General features: G+C 37.2%; 1 long non-coding RNA gene across 1 annotated transcript in view; it reads right to left on the bottom strand.

The window, feature by feature from the left end:
- Positions 1-9,655: 9,655 nt before the first annotated feature.
- The window catches only part of LOC144580303 (uncharacterized), an 83,614-nt gene continuing 74,625 nt past the window's right edge, over positions 9,656-18,644 (bottom strand). The window contains exons 3-4 of the long non-coding RNA XR_013529591.1: positions 12,370-12,502; positions 9,656-10,461 (exon numbers count right to left, since the gene is read on the bottom strand). This is a non-coding gene — a long non-coding RNA (uncharacterized LOC144580303). The remainder of the gene's footprint in view (positions 10,462-12,369; positions 12,503-18,644) is intronic.

The following is an 18,644-nucleotide window of genomic DNA, read 5'->3' as shown; positions in this document are numbered from 1 at the left end:
AATAAGACTTGTTTTGTTGACTGCTAGCATTGTTAAAAAAAAGATCAAGAGCAAGATATATTTAAATATGCTTGCCCTGGAGTGTTTTCATGGTTATAATCTCATAGAAAGTAGTTATATTCTGTCAGAAAGTCACTTGTTTTCTTACCTCAATAATATTTTCATGCTGTAAGGTGATGGCATAAAGCCTAGAAAAAGTTTCTTAAATTACAGTGATTTCTTTAGTAAATGTGGTTATATTAGTTAGCTAGTGCTGCATAACAAATTTATTCAAAATCTAGCAGCTCAAAACAATCAATGTTTGTTATATGATATCTTTTGTGGGTAAGAAATTTGGGAGAGGTTTAGCTGGGAGGTTCTTCTGCCCAGGACCCTTCATAAGATTCAAGCTCATGGTGTTAGAGAAGGTCTGCTGTCATCTGCAGGTGTGACTGTGGCAGGAGGATCATGTCTAAGGGGGCCTGCTCACGTGCCTGGCAAGTGGGTGCTGGCTATTGTTTGAATCACTCTGCTCCTTGCCACATAGATCTCTCTTCACGGCTGCTTGAGGGTCCTCATGACCTGGCAGCTCACTTTCCCCAGAGTAAATGGCCCAAGATAGAAAGGCAGATGATATAATAATAACATCCCTCGTCTCCTACTTGTTCCATAGGTCAACCTGATTCATTTAAAGGGTAGGTGAGAGTCACTGGGGCCATCATTGAAGTTAGCTACTGGAACTGTGTATCTTTACTTTATACTCTTTTAAAATCATTTCCAAATAAACAGGATAATAAATAAAAAAGCATTTGGGAGTATGCTCTCAGATTTTATTCATTCCATTTATAGCGTCATGCCCTAGATTAGCATGTCTTAAAGAGCATTTTCCTTTCCTGATAGCATTACTCTTACCTAATTTCTCATGTTAAAGATTCATTACTATGGTGCTATTTTTAACAAATACACTTATTTGTTGGGTATACATATGGGTGGCATTGAGTTATTAAGAACAACCAAAAAACATGTGCAACAGTGGAGAAAGCATTACCAAAGACATATGCAAGCATTTCTGGAGGATTTGAGAGAGGAAAAAAGAATGAAAAATAAAATCAAGGACAGGGATCCGTGGATGATTAAATTAAAACCATGATTCTTATGACATCTCAATACTTAGCTACCTGGAGTGTGGGCCTTGATGTGGTAAGGTGAGAAATGTCTTAAAAATAGAATGATTGTTGGAATGGGGATTGGAACACGAAAATATCCCTGGGAATAAGAAAGATGACCCTGGGTAGAAGACATTGACCATTATGGATAAGCTACATAGGTGCAGAAACACCTGGAGCTGACCTAAAGTGGTTGTGCAAACTGTATAGGGAGAAAAATAAGGCTCGGAGTGAACTAGAACAGAATTTCTGTGAGTGTAAGATTACTGCCTTTTCTGTTTATTGACTCGCCATTGCACAGAACCGTTCCTGGCTTCTCGTAGGCACTTGGTAAGTGCTTACGAAACAGAATAATTCAATAATGCGTCAACTGCAACTTCTAATTACCTTAAAGGTGAGATATTTGATGCATAGTACCAGGCTCAAAAAAAGCATGTTATTGAGACAGAGGTATCATAAAAGATTTTGTGATTACAAAATCAATGTAAGCTTTTTAAATAAAACTAGTTTCACGACTTTGATTTACCTTTTAAAAAATAATTCCATATATCATCATGCTGTCGTCCCAAGCCATAATTGTGGAGGGGTCTTTGACAATAATATAAAAGTAAAAATAAAAGTTTACAGAATTTTCCTTGGATATGTGTTTTTTACAAGAAAAAATATTTTAACTGACACATAACTGTACAAATTTGTGGAGTAAAGTGATATTTCAATACATACACTTTTATGTTCACTCTAGTATTGAATATAAGACTTCATTTCCCATAAATAAGAAATGAATTAATATTACTTAAAGGAATATTGGGTATAAAGTTCACAGACAAAAAGCAAGTGTACTCGTGTAAAACTTGTCTCCAGTGAACTTTACAATTCTAGAAGCAGTTGCTGGATCTCATTCACCTTTTTAAAAACAGGGCCTCATGGTTCACTGAATGAAACTACGCATATTGCCTCAACCTTTTGATATTTCACAAGAATTTTTCTTCAAATTCATACTCGATAGAATTCTGAATGACATTTGCTTCCAAAAAAGTTGACAGAATTTATTTCTTGGCAAATAAACTATCCATGAATTCCATAGTTTTTTTTTTTTAATTGAATAGCCATTATTTTAGTTAACGGGGATAGAGAATATACATGATTTCTACCCTCGGCGAGTTTATAATCCTGAAAGAAAATAAACAAGTTTCTCACCTGTCTAAGTAGGATCTAGGCTGGTGCAGTTTGGGGAGAAGGCCTTGGTCGCCCGTCACTTAGTTGCCTCTGTACTCTCCCGGAGACTGGGTTCTTCACTCTTTCCCTGTCTATTTCACTCTTTCCCTGTCTATTTCACTCTCTCCCTCTCTATCACATCCTTCTCCAACACCGACAGGGGTCCAGGGAGGCAACTCAATAGCATTACTAAATAATGCCTTTGGTTCAGACAAACCCAATTTAGACTGCTGCATTTTAACACAAAATCGCTATGCACATTATTGCTTCGGCGTCCCCTAGTATCAGATTCCAGATGTCTCCTCAACAATTGACTTAATGAAGTTTAGAGCAACCATCCTCTCTCCCACACACAGAACTATTTTTAAGACTTTATGTTAATGTGTTGTTCTGCTCACTTTTACTGAATTTACTCCTTCTTAATATTCATTTTGGCAATGATATCCTTAAGAAAAGATCAAAGGCTTCATTTTTTCTCAACACCCATTAAATAATCCTGTATGTATTACCTTGCATTATATATACTTCTTTCATCATATTCATGTTCATTCAAAACTACTTTTAACCTACAGTAAATTTGATGCCAGTGCACATATCACTATTAATACTTATTTTTAATTCATGTAAATCATTTTCATTATCTTCTCTCTTCTAGACATCTTCCCTCCTTAGCTTTTCATAACTAAATTTTTTCTCTGCTTTTTATGTGATGTTTCATCATCCCAAGATACCCTCACATAGAATATTCTCTTATTTACTTAGTAATATCAATTGTTGAGAACGTATCCGAGAAACAGCAAACGAGAGGACAGTGGCCACCTGAGCAACTAAAAGAGAGACCACAGGCTGAAGTTGAAGTTACTTACAGAATCACGAACAGTCTCTGACCTCAATCACAGCTTCTTTACTAGTCTTTGACATGGTTTTCAATAACTTTCACTTTCTATTTTCGCAACTCACAGCAGCAATTTCAGTGCACTGAAGAACAGTGGACACAGTCAATAGAACGGCTAGAGGTGTAAGTGTGACTGACAGCTCAGTGGAAAGACAGAGGTGGAAGACTGCAAAAGGCAATTCTCAGAACTCACAAAAGCCTAGCAGGTGACCTTCAGTAAAGATAGGAACTGGCCTAGGTATTTCTAGGACCTGAATGGTCTTCAATATTGGAACATAACTTGCATAATTACGACCAGTGGTCACAGGGAATTGCATCCGAATACAATCAACAATTCATTAGGGTATTTGCTCATGTGTTTGCTATATGAAAAAGATTTTTCTATTGATATCTGTACTCACCCTAAATGACAAGCCACAAGGCAATTGAAAATAATAGATTTTCTGTGGAAATTCATAGCCGGTAGGAGAGATACCTCACAAGACTATATAGCGATAATTTTAAAATATAGAACTCTCCTTTCTTAGTGAGATTTAATTTAAATCATTTCAACCAATCAGACCCCAGACTCTCTCCGACTTCTAGGTCGCCTCAATGCCCCTCAATTCCCTTTTGTTTTCTTCTTATGTAGAATGTTTGACCATCCTCTCCTAGTCTCCTTCACACCCAAGCAGTCAGATGTTACCTTATACCTTGAAGTGACTCATCAGGGATTTTCCTTTAAAAAGACCATCCTTTTTCTAAAAAAGAATTCTGATTGAAGCTAGTAAAAATCAGTGACTTTATGATAACCATGCAAGAATATTATATTTAAGAAACATATTCGTGTAGTATAGATATGTTCTTACATACATTTGCAGTCCTTTATTTCCTGACATTACCCACTGGGCAAAGATAAGTAGAGATGACATATTAACAATATGCTACTATAATCAGATATTGATAGCAAGCAAAAAGTTTATCTGTTCAGGGATGCTGAGTAAGTAGTCTACTATAATTGCCCTTCCCCATAGTGTAGTCACTGAGGTCTCCAGAATTTTACTCTTAGAGATTCCGTCCATTGGTGAAATACTGCCCTCTTCAGGCAAAATCAGCTAAAGTATGAATACTCACCAAAAAAAAAAAAAAAAAAAAAAAAAAAACCCCACACACTTGAGTCCATTAACATCTTCATGCATTTAATTTGTAAGAGTACCACTTTTGTGAGGTAACGCACAGGCAAACAAAATTCTAGGAAATGATATGAGTTTTGCCCAAACGGGTAATGTTTGGTAAACTGGTGAGGTTTTACATTTGTTTAAATAGCTGAATGTGTTTGACCTTTTTTAACTCTGAAATTCCATGAACTATAAAATCAAAGAGAAAGAAAGCAGTACTTTAGATTTATGCAGTCCTTCACCTGATTAGAAATTATTTCAAACGTGTTTGTTAAAGCTACAGTGCCAACATCGTTTTCTACTCTTAGTTATAAAGAGCAAGGTGCTGTCAGCTGTAACTAACTTGAGAACAAATCTAATCATGGAGAACTACATTTCTAAACATTACTTAGTTAGCCTAATTCGTTGTTTTAACAATTAAGAGCATTTCAATGTCATGGCGAGAGATCAAGTGTTTTCAATTCTATTTAAAAGGATATATTTGGGAGTTGAAAAGCTAGCTCTAACACTTTGTTCTTTAAAATAATAGAAATTGCTCAGCCACATCACAAGCTTCTTCTCTAAGTTTCACTTGGGTCCATGATTCTTTTCATTGTAGAGAGCACAGTGGGAACAAAATAACCATTAATTGTCTGTTAATTTCTCCCGAATTTTAAATTGTATCTCTACTTTTTATTAAATTATTTTGTAATATTTTGTTATAAGTCTATTTATCTTATTCCAGGCATAAAAAGTGTTTTAAAATCACCTTCATGTGAGTCCCCAGTTACATCCCAGGGGACTCTTGGACTAGCAATTTAGAGACATGACACTCAGCAAATATTTCACATTGCAGACTCTAGGGGGAAAGCTTTTATGCTTCCCAACTGAGAAAAATCAGTATGTCCGGAGAAAAAGTAATACTCTGTGCCAATAATTAAGACAGACATGTTTCAAAATAGAAAACTAGAGTCATTTGTTAAATAAACTAGAAGTTACATCAAAGAATGAGATAATTGTGTCAGAAAATGATTCTGTGAATACAGTCTGTGAAAATCTGCAAATTATAGAAAAAAATAGATGTTAAGTATCTTAAAAATCACCAGTATGAAAGTTTGGTGTGAGTCATGTTCCTGATACAATTATATATAAACTGAGATATTTTTTCACATTCAAATAAGTAAAAATTGATCACAGGTTTAAGAAGGATTAACGCTTGTTGTATTATAAAACTAATTTTAATGAATGGTAGGTTAATATCAAGTTTGACCAGCAGATGCACAGTGAAGAACATTACTTTGGCTCACACCTGTAATCCCAGCACTTTGGGAGACTGAGGCCGGTGGATCATGAGGTCAAGGGATCAAGACCATCCTGGCCAAGATGGTGAAACCCGGTCTCTACTAAAAATACTAAAATTAGCTGGGCATCGTGCCACACACCTGTGGTCCCAGCCACTCGGGAGGCTGGCACAGGAGAATCTCTTGAACCCAGGAGGCAGAGGTTGCAGTGAGCCAAGATTGCTCCACTACACTCCAGCCTGGCAACAGAGGGAGATGCCATCTCAAAAAAAAGCTACAACAAAGCTAATATAAACAAAGCCAGTCAGTATAATGTCAATGACTAGTGTAATTAAAACTACATATATGTGAAATATAAATAGGTATATATGTAATAAATGGAAATATGTAAAGATATAAAATGTATATATGAAGATTCTTCAAAACTTATATAGTTATGTCACCCTTAGAACGTGTTAACTTGGAGAATGATCATTGTGGAGCAATGAAAGAAGAGTGTCCTCTGTTGGTCCACAGTCACCTAAAGTAAAGGGTATGATCATAAATAATACTTCTAAATGCAGAAGACGAGGATTTATCACTTCATTGTGGAAATACGTCTGTTGGAGTACTAAAGTCTATTTGATTTTAGTACTCCATGCTCATGGAGTTCCTTTTAAGAATTTCGTAAGTCTCTTATGTGTCCAATCACATGATACAATAACAAACTGATTCATGAAGTAACATGTTCAACAGCAAAATGTGAGGTCTGGGTATGACAACAGCTTGAAAGCAGAATGAAGTGCCACACTTTTAAGATAAAATTCAAGATCCTTTATTTTCTGAATTCACATGTAATTCCTAATATTTTTTCCACTGTTCTCACTCCCTATCCAGATCTTGCATTTCAGGCTATTTTTTTACACTATTTTAAAATTCAATTTTGTTGAGAAATATAATTTATGTAATATAAAGTATACCCACTTAGATCTGCATTGGTGGGTTTTTACAAATGTCAAAACTAGTGTGTATACACCAATGAAACTGTCTCCACAGTAACTAATCTATTTGGAATCCTATCCACTGAATTTTCCATTTCAGATGTTGTATTTGAAGTTAAGAAAGAAGACGGAAGTGACTGGGGCAGGGGAGCCATATGTAGACGTGTGGAATAAAAGGAAAGCAGATAGAAGGAACTAGAAAGATCTTTTGTTTTTCATGTGTTCCCTTTCTCATTTCACGCTAGTCACAATTAAATTTCATTCTTGAACATATCGAGCACATTTAGAAGATACTCTAGCATTCTCAGTTATAGATGATAGAATTAAAAATGCTGCTTTTCTTGTCTACATTCTAGTGTCCACATATAACCACTTTTTTCTGTTTTTATGCTTAATAATTTTTTATTAGATATGTGACATTTTGACTATTACACATTGTTGTACATTAAGTTTTGTTTTCTTCCTTTAAAGAGTTTCTGTTGTTTGGTTGTTTCCTTCCCTACAGAGTTTTGAAGTTTGCTCTGGTAGGCAATTAAGTTACTTGGAAGTCAGTTTTATCATTTGGAAGGTTGTTTGTAAGGTTAGCAGGGCACACCAGCTAGAATTCAGACAGTGTTGCACACTGGGGAATCGAACACTTTAAAGAGTCTGGGCATCCCTACCTCTTTGCCACACCCAACTGTCCTTGTGAAGTCTTATCTTCTGTGGGTGTAGATGCGTATTCACAGAGTCAAGGGGATGCTTCTGCTGATTTCTGGAGCTTTCTCGTCTTGGTACCACTACTTTCAACATTCTGCCTTACGAATTCTGCCTGCAGCAGTTTTACTAAACTTTAGCTTCTGTCTTCTCAACTAAGCAAGGCAACTCACTCTGTTTGGAAGCTCTTTTCTGCACCGTGTTTCAGAATTTGCTTGTGGGTAGAAACTGGCACAGCCATAGAGTTCACCATGCTTGCTCCCTTTCTCTTCAGTACTGCTTATTGTCTGATAGTGAAAGCTTTTTAAAAATGATGTATTGTCGCATTTATTTCATTGCTGAAGGCAGGAAAGTAAGTCTAACCCTTGCACTCTCCCACAATAAGAAGAAGTGGCTACTCATTATTCGTTTTTCTTCCTTTCATCTCTTGGAAAGAGCCATGCAAGTATCCCTCAGATCATTATCTCAGGCCATTTGCTTTCCTTTTACTTCACACATCTGCAATGTCTTACCCTCCCCCAGTCACTTGACTCTTCCTTTTTCACTTCAGTGATACCTACCCTACCTTTAGCCTTGACCTTTGTTTTGAGCTGTTATTTTGGTTAGCTGTTGTGGCATAATAAGCCACTTCAAAATTCAGTGGCTTCGTCTTTCACAGTTCTTAACCAGGCACAGCTCAAGAATTCTCTTGAGCATTACACAAGCAACAGCCTCAATAACCTGACCTTCCAAAACGTCTCACTCTGGAACATCTCAAAGGCTGGGCTCAAGTACGATTCTGAGATAACTGAACCTCTTCTCTTTCTTGCCACATCAGAGCTCCAGTGGGGGCAGCTGGATGTCTTAGTTGGGAATTGATGGCTCCTAAAAGTGCCAAGCAGAGACTGACAGATTTTTTTAAGGATTAATCCCAAAATTGTCAAAATTCACTTCCACCACACACATTCAACTGGTTAAACCTATCAGACATTTCAAGAATTTCTACATAGCTACAGTAATTAAGGCAGTGTGGAATCAATGTACAGGTAGGAAAATAAGTCGAAGAAACAAAATTGAGTCCACGCAGACCCAACTTCTTAAAAAGTAACTACTTTTTTCAGAGTAATTTCAAGTATTTTTGACATTTGCAAACATATGGCAAATTTCCCTATACTCCCTCATCTTATTTCCTCCAATATTAACATCTTACATTACCATGATTGGTTAAAACTAAGAAGCTGACATTCGTACATGACTACTAAGCTGCAGACTTTATTGAGGCATTACCAGGATTTTCCACCAAAATATGTTTTCTGTTGCCGGATTCAATCCAGGGTCACATTGCATTTCAAGACTCACTTTTATATATGTATCCAATTATTACAACAGAAAACACACCACAATTCAGAAGTTACTGGATGTTCTTCAACAAATTATACTGAAGCCATTGGGTATTTCAGGGAAAGAGGAACCTCAACCTTGCTTCATGCCTTATACAAAAATTAACGAAATGGTTCATGGTCTTAAATGTGACATGTAAAACTACAAAGCTTACAGAAGAAAACATGGGTTAATATTTCCTAACATTGGAGTAGGCACAATTTCTTAAACAACACCTAAAAAAACCTTGACATAAAAGCAAAAATTAGATATATTGGACTTTATTTAATGTAAACACTTCTGCTAGACAACAGACAATATTAGGAGATTAAAATAAAATTCTTTTATTGGGAAAATATATTGCCAATACATGTATACAATAAACTACTCACATCTTGAATATATAAAGAAGTCCTAAAAATTCTTGGTATTAGTAAGATACAGATCAAAATAAAAGGTAAAATGAGAAAAGACTTAAGCAGATATGTCACAAAAGGAAATACCTAAATGACCCCAGACCATAAGCAGAAAGGAAATGTGAATTAAAGCCAAAATAAGATACCATTTCACACTTGCTGAAATGATTTAAACTAAAAATGAATACCACACTGTGTTGGTGAGAAAATGGAGCAACTAATATCCCCAGCTATTGTTGGTGGAACTGTAAAATGATAGAACAACTTTGAAAATATCTTTGATAAAAACTAAACAGTCTTTTTCTTCATGACCCGGCAATTCTACTTCTGTGCATATTCCTAGGAGAAGTGTATGCCTAACTCTATGAAAAAATGTGTACAAGAATGTCCTAGCTTCCAAAAAATAGCAGTTTAATCCATAATGCCCTCAAGTTGGAAAAAAGAAACTGTCTCCTGATGGTAGGAGGAAGTTTTAAAAATGTGTTATCTACAATATGAAATGTTGACAACAAGGAAAAATGATGTGCACACCTAGAGACATCAATATATCTCAAAAACACGTGGAGCAAAATAATTCAGAACCAAAGAGTATAAACTGTATGGTTCCATTAGTATAAAGTCCACAACAGCCAAAACCAATCTGGGGAGATAGATGTTGTAATTAGATTGACCAACTCAGTCCAGTTTTGCCCAAAATTTTCCCGATTTTTGCACTTTTTTCTTGATTTTTTTTTTTTCAAGGAAGAAGGAGGCGGCCAATGTGGCTGGAAGAAGGGAAGGGCAAGGGAGATCAGTGAGATGAAGGGAAGGAGGTCCTTTTAAGAAAATTGCTTCTGACTGATAAAATGAGAGCTGTGATAGGATGCCAGGCAGAGGAACAACATGAACTGATTAGAAATCTCACACCTGAGGCCATTTTTATTTTCCAGCACACGGAGGTAGATGTTCAATCTAGGTGGTACTCTCTGTACAGTTATACTAGTTATCCATTGCTGTGCAACAACTTACTTCAAAATGTGATAGCTAAAACCAACAACAAATCATTATTATCTCACAGAGTGGGTCCTATATCGTTGAGCAGCTTAGCGTTGGCCTGAGGTCTCTCATGAGGTTGCAGTTATGATACTGACTGAATGAAGACCGTGGTCATTTGAAGGCTTGATAGTGCTAGTGGGTTTACTTCCAAGATGGTTCATTCATATGGCCAGCAAGTTGATAATGGCTTTTGTCAGAAGACCTCAGTTCTTCTTCATGTAGGCTACTCCATAGAACTGCTTGAGAATCCTCATAATGTAGCAACTGATGTCCTCCAGAGTTCCTAATCCAGGAAAGCATCATGGGTACAAGAAAGAAGACATAATTACTTTGATAATCTAGTCTCAAAGATCACACACCATTTGATCTACACAAAAAATAGCCTCATTTATTATGCCAGGAAACTACATAAGGATGGGAATACCAGGTGACAGGGGTCATTTGGGCACATCTTGAGGCTGAGAAAGATCATGAAGAAATGTCCTGGTATGTTGGAAATGTTCTGTATCTCGACCTGGGGAGTAGTTATATATTCACCAAACTGTAAGGACACTTAAGATTTCAATGTAGGATATTCCTCAATTTAAAAAGACACATAAAAGGGAGGAAATATATGGCACTATGCAAAAAGTACCAATCTGTACATTTCATTCTGCTGCATAAAATTCTTGAATTATTTTGTTACTACATAGAAATGAAGAAAAAAATTCTCCATAGGCTATAAGGCCCTAAGTAAGACCTTCTAAGCCTAATTGTTTCATCAAGTGAATTAGAAAACAAACTACTCATTTAGAGATTGAGTGATTATGAAAAAGAAATAGACATTTGTGATTTTTGTAGTAAGAATTGTGTTTCAAGATTAGCATATATTCCAAACTGATATTAGAATGAACTTCTTTACAAATTATCAGAATAAATACAGATCGAATGATAGAAGAACGCAATTTTCTAGTTATAGAATGACAACCACATGTTGTTTTATTAGACATTATTTAAAATGCTCTATAGCAATTTGTTAAATAAGGCACATAAACAATTCTCAATCTCTGATCATTTATTTCCTTAAATTTTCCTTATGTGGTTGTCTTCATGTTGGATAACATGCCTTCTCATTTCAATTCTTCAGATTTTCAGCTGGACATATAGAATTTCAGCTTGGCAATATGGTGAAACCTTGTCTCTGCAAAAAATACAAAAAGTTGCCAGGCTTAGTGATGCATGCCTGTGGTCCCAGACACTCAGGTGGCTGATACGGGAGCATCGCCTGAGCCCAAGGAAGTCCAGGTTGCAGTAAGCTGTGATCCTGCCTCTTCTTTCCAGCCTGGGTGACAGAGTGGGACCCTGTCTCTTAATAAATAAATAAATAATTTCTTCATTTCCTGTATGATTATTACTTTATCATAACAAAAATAACATGCTCAATCTGAATGTAACTAGACTTATTTACTTGTGTCTGCATTAATCTCTGGATTATTTCAAAATGGAGTCTGTTCCTTTTCTTTTCTTTCTTTTCTTTTCTTGAGAGGGAGTCTGGCTCTGTCGCCAGGCTAGAGAGCAGTGGTGTGATCTCGGCTCACTGCAACCTCCGACTTCTGGGTTCAAGTGACTCTCCTGCCTCACTCAGCCTCCTGAGTAGCTGGGATTACAGGCATGTGCCACCACACCCAGCAATTTTTTGTGTTTTTAGTAGAGACGGAATTTCACCATATTTCCCAGGATGGTCTCAATCTTCTGACCTCCTGATCTGCCTGCCTCAGCCTTCGAAAGTGCTGGGATTACAGGTGTGAGCCACTGGGCCCAGCCGAGTCTGTACTTATTAATCTACCATTTTTTCCCTAAACGCTTCAGTAATTTGTAGAGGTTAAACAATAAATACCTTTTGAATTGGGGTTATGTCAGTATGTGCCAGGCACAACTTTTATTGTGTTGTTTTTTAAAAGTTCTAGTTCTCTTTTTTGACAAAATATTGGGGGTTTTTCTTTTCCGCAGTTTCGTAAGTATTTCATAATAATGAACACAATAGGATTAACAACTTCCTTACGCAAATTCAATACTTTATTACTGATGCTCAGTACCAGACTGGGTCCTTGCCAGGGCGTGAGACCACAGAATGTGTGGGAAGATGCAGCTCAGAGAGCAACAGCAGCCAACACAGCCAAGGGAGGACAAACGAGAAAAGTGAAGGCACTACCTTTTGCCTTTCCCATTGGCGGTGTCATAACCCTTTGCCTTTCCCATTGGCGGTGTCATCCCAGAGACAATAGAAAGAGATTAGGAAGTCCTCCAGCCAAGGAATTCAAAAGCACATGAAATGAAATGAAAACCTGTAACAATGAAAGGGCAATCACAGACCAATATCCAAAATGAACAGAAAGTCATTGTTGTACTTTGGTTTGCTGGCAGCTAAGGGAATACCCCTCTGGTTACTGTCTGTGTTCACTCTCAGTTGTCTGTACTGTATCTGTATTGATTGTGTGTGTGAGTGTGTGTGTGTGTGTGCACAAACCTTAACAAATGAATTCTGCAGCTTCGTGCTGACCTTTCTCAGCTGCTCTCAGCCCCATGCACCACTAGAACTATACACGGAAAAAAGGGAGAAGAATGCAAAAGTTGTTTGGCAAAATCCAAGAAAACAGAATTTTCATAAAACAAATGAGAAAGCGAGGCAAAGCACAGTTCTCTGGGTCTCTGCATGCTGAGGAGCGCAAGCCCTCTGAGACATCTTTCCATCATACAGGACTTTGTGAGACCACCCAGATCCCAGGACCACCTCAGGCAAGGGAAGCTCTGAATTTTATGGAAGTAAACAAACTCCTGATGCTGATGCTTTATTGGCAAGATAGGCTCAAACTTTTCATTCCTGCTCCTAGATTCCCCGTGCCTTTCTCTTAAAATGAATAGAAACACTTTCACTCTGCAGGTAGGAAAACACCTACACAATATAACTCTGCACTATTTGCTAGCGATCCTTATCTTATCACTTAGTTTTCCCAGGGGCATATAATTTCTCAGCTGGGTTTTTTTTAAATGTATATAGCCTTAAAATCATACTTTCCACAAAATACAAATACATTCTAGAAGCATTTAGACAACCATTTGCAGGAAATTGTATTCTATTGAAATATTTGATATAATAAATATACCAATAGATGTACTCTGGGGAAAACGTAGTGCACCAAAATATCTGTGAAAGAACATGGAAGAAACAGAGAAGCTTGAATCCAGACTAGGTCGGAGCTTAACACAGGATAATGGTTTTATGAATGTTAACTCAGATTGGAATGAGAACTTAATCAGAATGAAATGCAATGCTGATGTCTCTCTTCAGGTTATCCACATTACCATCTCCATGGAATTAACAGTCATTTGGAATCCAAGTATTCGTGCATTCTAAACAAGTTAGACACTGGGTCATTTGCAAATTAAAATATTAGAAGTACTTACCTACTATGATAAATCTAATTTTGAGTTTAGAAGTTAGGATGATAAATGCAAGATTCACAATAATTTTTATACCAAGATCTTAAGGAAATGCTACCTTCTGAATTCAGTTTTCTATGTCTGAAGTACATTGTCTACTTAATAAAAGTATTAGATTATGGTTTGGAGTTGATTGGGCTCTTTAAGTACATGTGTAAGTTCCTTTATATTGGTATTATTCTTCTTATTAATTATTAGTTGTTATAAAATCTAATGTGTGAATGATATTTAGTGATTACAATGCTTTCACAAACATTCTTTGATTAGTATTTTAGAAAATCTTTGAGGACAATATTATTATTGTTATATTCTTTCATGTTTATAGAGCTCAGTAATTAAGTAAATTACCCAAGGAGATGGTTAGTTTGCGTCAAGATCATCATGCTCTAAAGTCCTATTCGTTTACATTGGCACCATGCCTGACTTTTAAGGCACTGATTTAAGCACATATCAACACAAATGTCCGAAGTTGGTGTTTAGGTTCTTTGAAAGCTACATATCAATATTAAAAAGAAACACCTATTATTACCCCTCTGCTCAATTCTTGTTCTGTCAACACTAAGGCAGTAGAAATCAGAAAGTTAAGAGTCGGATTGTTCAAACCTTGTGAAAGATTTAACCATCCTGGTTTATTGAAGAAAGCTCTCTTCACCTTATGTAACAGGTGAAAAACAATCTTCTGTATGGTAGCCTTAAAGAATGTTACAAGAATATTGTATGGAAATCCATGTTATCTCCTGGTATCAAGATAGTTTTTTTTTTTTTTTAATTGGATTTTAGGTTTTGGGGTACATGAGCAGAGCATGCAAGACAGTTGCGTAGGTACACACATGGCAGTGTGCTTTGCTTTTCTTCTCCCCTTCACCCACATTTGGCATTTCTCCCCAGGCTATCCCTCCCCACCTCCCCCTCCCACTGGCCCTCCCCTTTTCCCCTCAAGATAGTTTTTAATCTCGATTTCCAACAGGAACTTGTAAAGGAGCTACAGAATTTTAGAAGGCATGGTTTTGAATCTACTAGTACATAATTCACACCCAAAATGCACTAGAGAGGGTCTAGATCCAATCACTAATAAGGAAAAGAAAAGGACAATGGAAGGAGGGCAATTTCAAGAAGGCCACAGACTTGCAACATACCAAATACGAAGTTATTTAATATCAGTGAATTAGAATTTTAATTTAACTTTACACACAAGGAATGAGGCTATTTAATTGCCTCCTAAGGTGCTCCTAGAAGAGAAAATTCTTAGAGAATAAGCTGAAGCACGTACGAAATCTGCTTCATAATTTAATTATATATAAATTTTGTAAAGTGAAAGCTCTTCTGTTAAAAACGGTGAAGATTAAAGAGAGCATTGTTAGCCCTTAAAGCTCCATCTGGCACCTACCTGTGCCTATAATCACTGGAATGAGAAAACTTGCTTTCCCTTCACCAGAGGCCATTCTAAAATCTGTGGACTGAAAATTGTGAATCGAACCCAACACTCTGGTCTTTCTTTATCTTTAGAAAGCTGTATACTGTCCCTAAGATAAAAGATGCTTTGATTTTTAAAACGTTGCTTTTATTTTGAGTATTAGATACCAGCAGCATGTAATTTTAAAGGATTCATGCAAAATCAGAGCACTGAATGCATCACCACTATAATGATATGACTGTATGAAATAAGAGAACACAATGAATGTAATTGTTGAGATTTTCATTGCATTAGTCATGGAATTTAAAGTGAGATGAAACCGATTTTTGACACGGCCTTCCAGCAAGGCCATGCCCCCACTAAGAACAACTGGATGAGTCAGTCAAAATATATACAATCAATGTGTTTGAATATATTGCAGCGCTTCTGAAGAAAGAATCATATCAGAGGCCAAGATTTTAGACAACAGGGAACCGCAAAAATGTGAGGTGGGATTATGTGAGCTGCTTTTCTGGTAGGGACATTTACTAATAAGTAGCATCAAACTAGACTCTGATAAAGCAGTCAGAGAAATGCAGGAAAGAGGCAGCAACACAGGGAGAGCTTTTGACAACCTCACAAAAGGAAGGTGAGACAAAAATTGGGGTTTGCTCCTGGCAACTCATCCATGACTGAATCAGCCAAATCGGAGAAGAGAGGTTCAGCGAAATCATTCCAAACTCAGAAGGTTCCCTCTTTGATGCATTTTTCTGAATTGTTAATCAAGGATGAGCAAGATGCTAAAAACTTGAGCACCCAAGGAGCAGAGCAGAGTTATAAGTAGCCTCAAGGGACTGAAGGGATCTTAAGATATTATGCTAAAAAGGAGGGGTCCTAGAAAACAGCTGCTATCCCTGGAAATCTACACCTTACAGATGGGGGAAAGAAGAGGTGGGCAAAGGCATATCAAAATTGCATTCCAAGTGAGGTGTGGTGGCTCACGCCTGTTAATCCCAGCACCTTGGGAGGCTGAGGTGGGCAGATCACCTGAGGTCAGGAGTTTGAGACCAGCCTGGCCAATATGGTGAAACCTCGACTCTAATAAAAATACAAAAATCAGCCTGGCATGGTGACACACACCTGTACTCCTAGCTACTCAAGAGGCTGAGCTAGGAGAATTGCATAACGTGGTTGACAGAGGTTGCGGTGAGTCGAGATTCTGACGCTGCCCTTCAGCTTGCTAGACAGAGCAAGACTCTGACTCTGTCTCAAATAAATAAATAAATAAATAAATAAATAAATAAATTGCATTTCACTTTTGAGTTAAATGCCTGATTGGAATAAGAGAATCTCAATGATTCCTCCTTTTCTGTATTTTCTATGTTCTGAATTTTCTATATTTGACATTTCCTTCTCAACTGATTCCTTCCCTATCAACATTCAACACTCTCAACTATTTTCTATCCTTGATCTTTTTCAGTGGAGGAAAAAGTTTTCATATCTTCCCACACCTCTCACGCAAGTGCCCCAGTTTTTCATATTCTACTTACTCCTGATCCAAAGCAATTCTACTTCCATGCCTACCACACCATGGAAATTCCTTTTGTCCGACTCCAATGACTTCTGTGACCCTCCACATTCCTAATTACAAACATTTTCAATCTTATCTCATCAGCTTTCTATATCATTTCAATGTAAAAATTCACTCGTTGTTCTATATATTTTTTCCCTGACATTTCTGTTTCCTTCTGGTCTTCATTTGGATGATGAAGATGCTCTTCAAACTCTGTATCTCAAACACAAAATACTTCTTTAGAATCATAATCCTTCAAATGAAATAATAAAAATCCTACAATGAAATAATCCCTTAGTTTAAAAATCCTTCAAATGAAATAAATAATCCTACAATGAAAATGCTTTTCAAACACTGCATCTCCAACATAAAATACTCCCTTAGGATAATAATCTTTCAAATTTACTATGCTTCTTATACTTCACTATCTTTCCCATCGCAATTAATTCTTAAAATTCTGGCCGGGCACAGTGGCTCACATCTGTAATCCAAGCACTTGGGGAGGCTGAGGTGGGTGGAGCACCTGAGGTCAGGAGTTTGGCCAACATGACCAAATCCCGCCTCTACCAAAAATACAAAAATTAGCTGGGCATGGTGGCATGTGCCTGTTATCCCAGCTACTTGGGAGGCTAAGGCAGGAGAATCGCTTGAACCTGGGAGGTGGAGGTTGCAGTGAGCCGAGATCGTGCCATTGCACTCCAGCCTGAGGGACAGAGTAAGACTTCCTCTCAAAAAAAAAAAAAAAAAATCAGGAGCTGATGGTTCCCCCAGATATGACACAATTCAGTCCTCTTTTCACTATCTCTAGCTCTGCCTACTACCAAGTTCTCTTTGGCTACAGCAGTAACCTGCTAAGTAGCACATCCATCTTCAGCCCTGCTAGTCCTTTCTTTACACAGAGTGACAAGGACCTTCTGAGCATCACAGATCTAATTATGTCATTCCTCTGTTTAGATACTCAATCACTTTTTATAGCTTTAAGGACGAAATCTGGTCACTGCCAACGGCTCTGGCATCATAGTGAGCAATTTCTCTTCCTTTTCCAGTTCTTTTTTTTTTCAGTTCCTTAAATGAACCATGGTCCCTTCTGCCTCAGAACTTTTGATTATGTTGTCCCTTCTTCCTGTGATGCCTTTCTGAATCCTTTGTCTCTTTGAGTAAATCCTACTTATCTTTTTAGTCTTAGTTCAAATGCCGCTGCCTCGGGGAAGTTTTCCTGAACAACCTCTGGCAATATACTGCTTGCTATGTCCTCTGTGTTTTCTGTGTGTTTTCCTTAAGACTGTATTTTTGTATTCGATTACTTCCTATTCATCATACATGCCCAACCCCAATCCCAACCAGGCTGATGATTCCATGGGGAGAAGGACCATGCCTGCTTTGTTCTCTTTGTATTTCCAATACCAAGTTAGTTCCTGACAAAGAGTAGATACTCAGTAAATACATGTCAAATGAATGAATAGATCAATGGATAAGGAGACATAATATGGAGATTCTTTAAGTACCTCACTTAGCTAAAATATCAAGGTGCAATTATTTTCTCTAGGCTTACTTGGATTATCAACTTTCCTCCACAAACACTACATCCTCTTTTTCTTATACCCACAGCACAATAACGTACTGGAAACATATTAGAGAACCCACACTACTTACGCCATCATTAATTAGTGAGTCAGATTCCTCACTACCCCTCTTATCCCGATGCCATAGGCATGTGTGGACACACAGACACACACAGACACACACACACACACACCCCAAACATACACAAGGAAGGTCAGAGTCTGGGAAAAAGCAAATTGCATTATTGTACTTAGGCTGTAAATTCCAGAATTCTCTGATTACTTAATGTTATTTTTTCAAATTAATATACAACAAATACCAATACATGAATTTAAAATACAGACTGTTTTTAGAATATTACATTGACTTCCTGTGAAACTAACAAATTAGCTTACTAAAAGGAACCTATTCCCAGCACTTTGGGAGGCCAAGGCGGGTGGATCATGAGGTCAGGAGT

This window comes from Callithrix jacchus, chromosome 19 (assembly GCF_049354715.1).
Source record: "Callithrix jacchus isolate 240 chromosome 19, calJac240_pri, whole genome shotgun sequence".
In the NCBI taxonomy this organism is placed as follows: Eukaryota; Metazoa; Chordata; class Mammalia; order Primates; family Cebidae; genus Callithrix; species Callithrix jacchus.
This window is presented reverse-complemented; position numbering and strand designations above follow the sequence as displayed.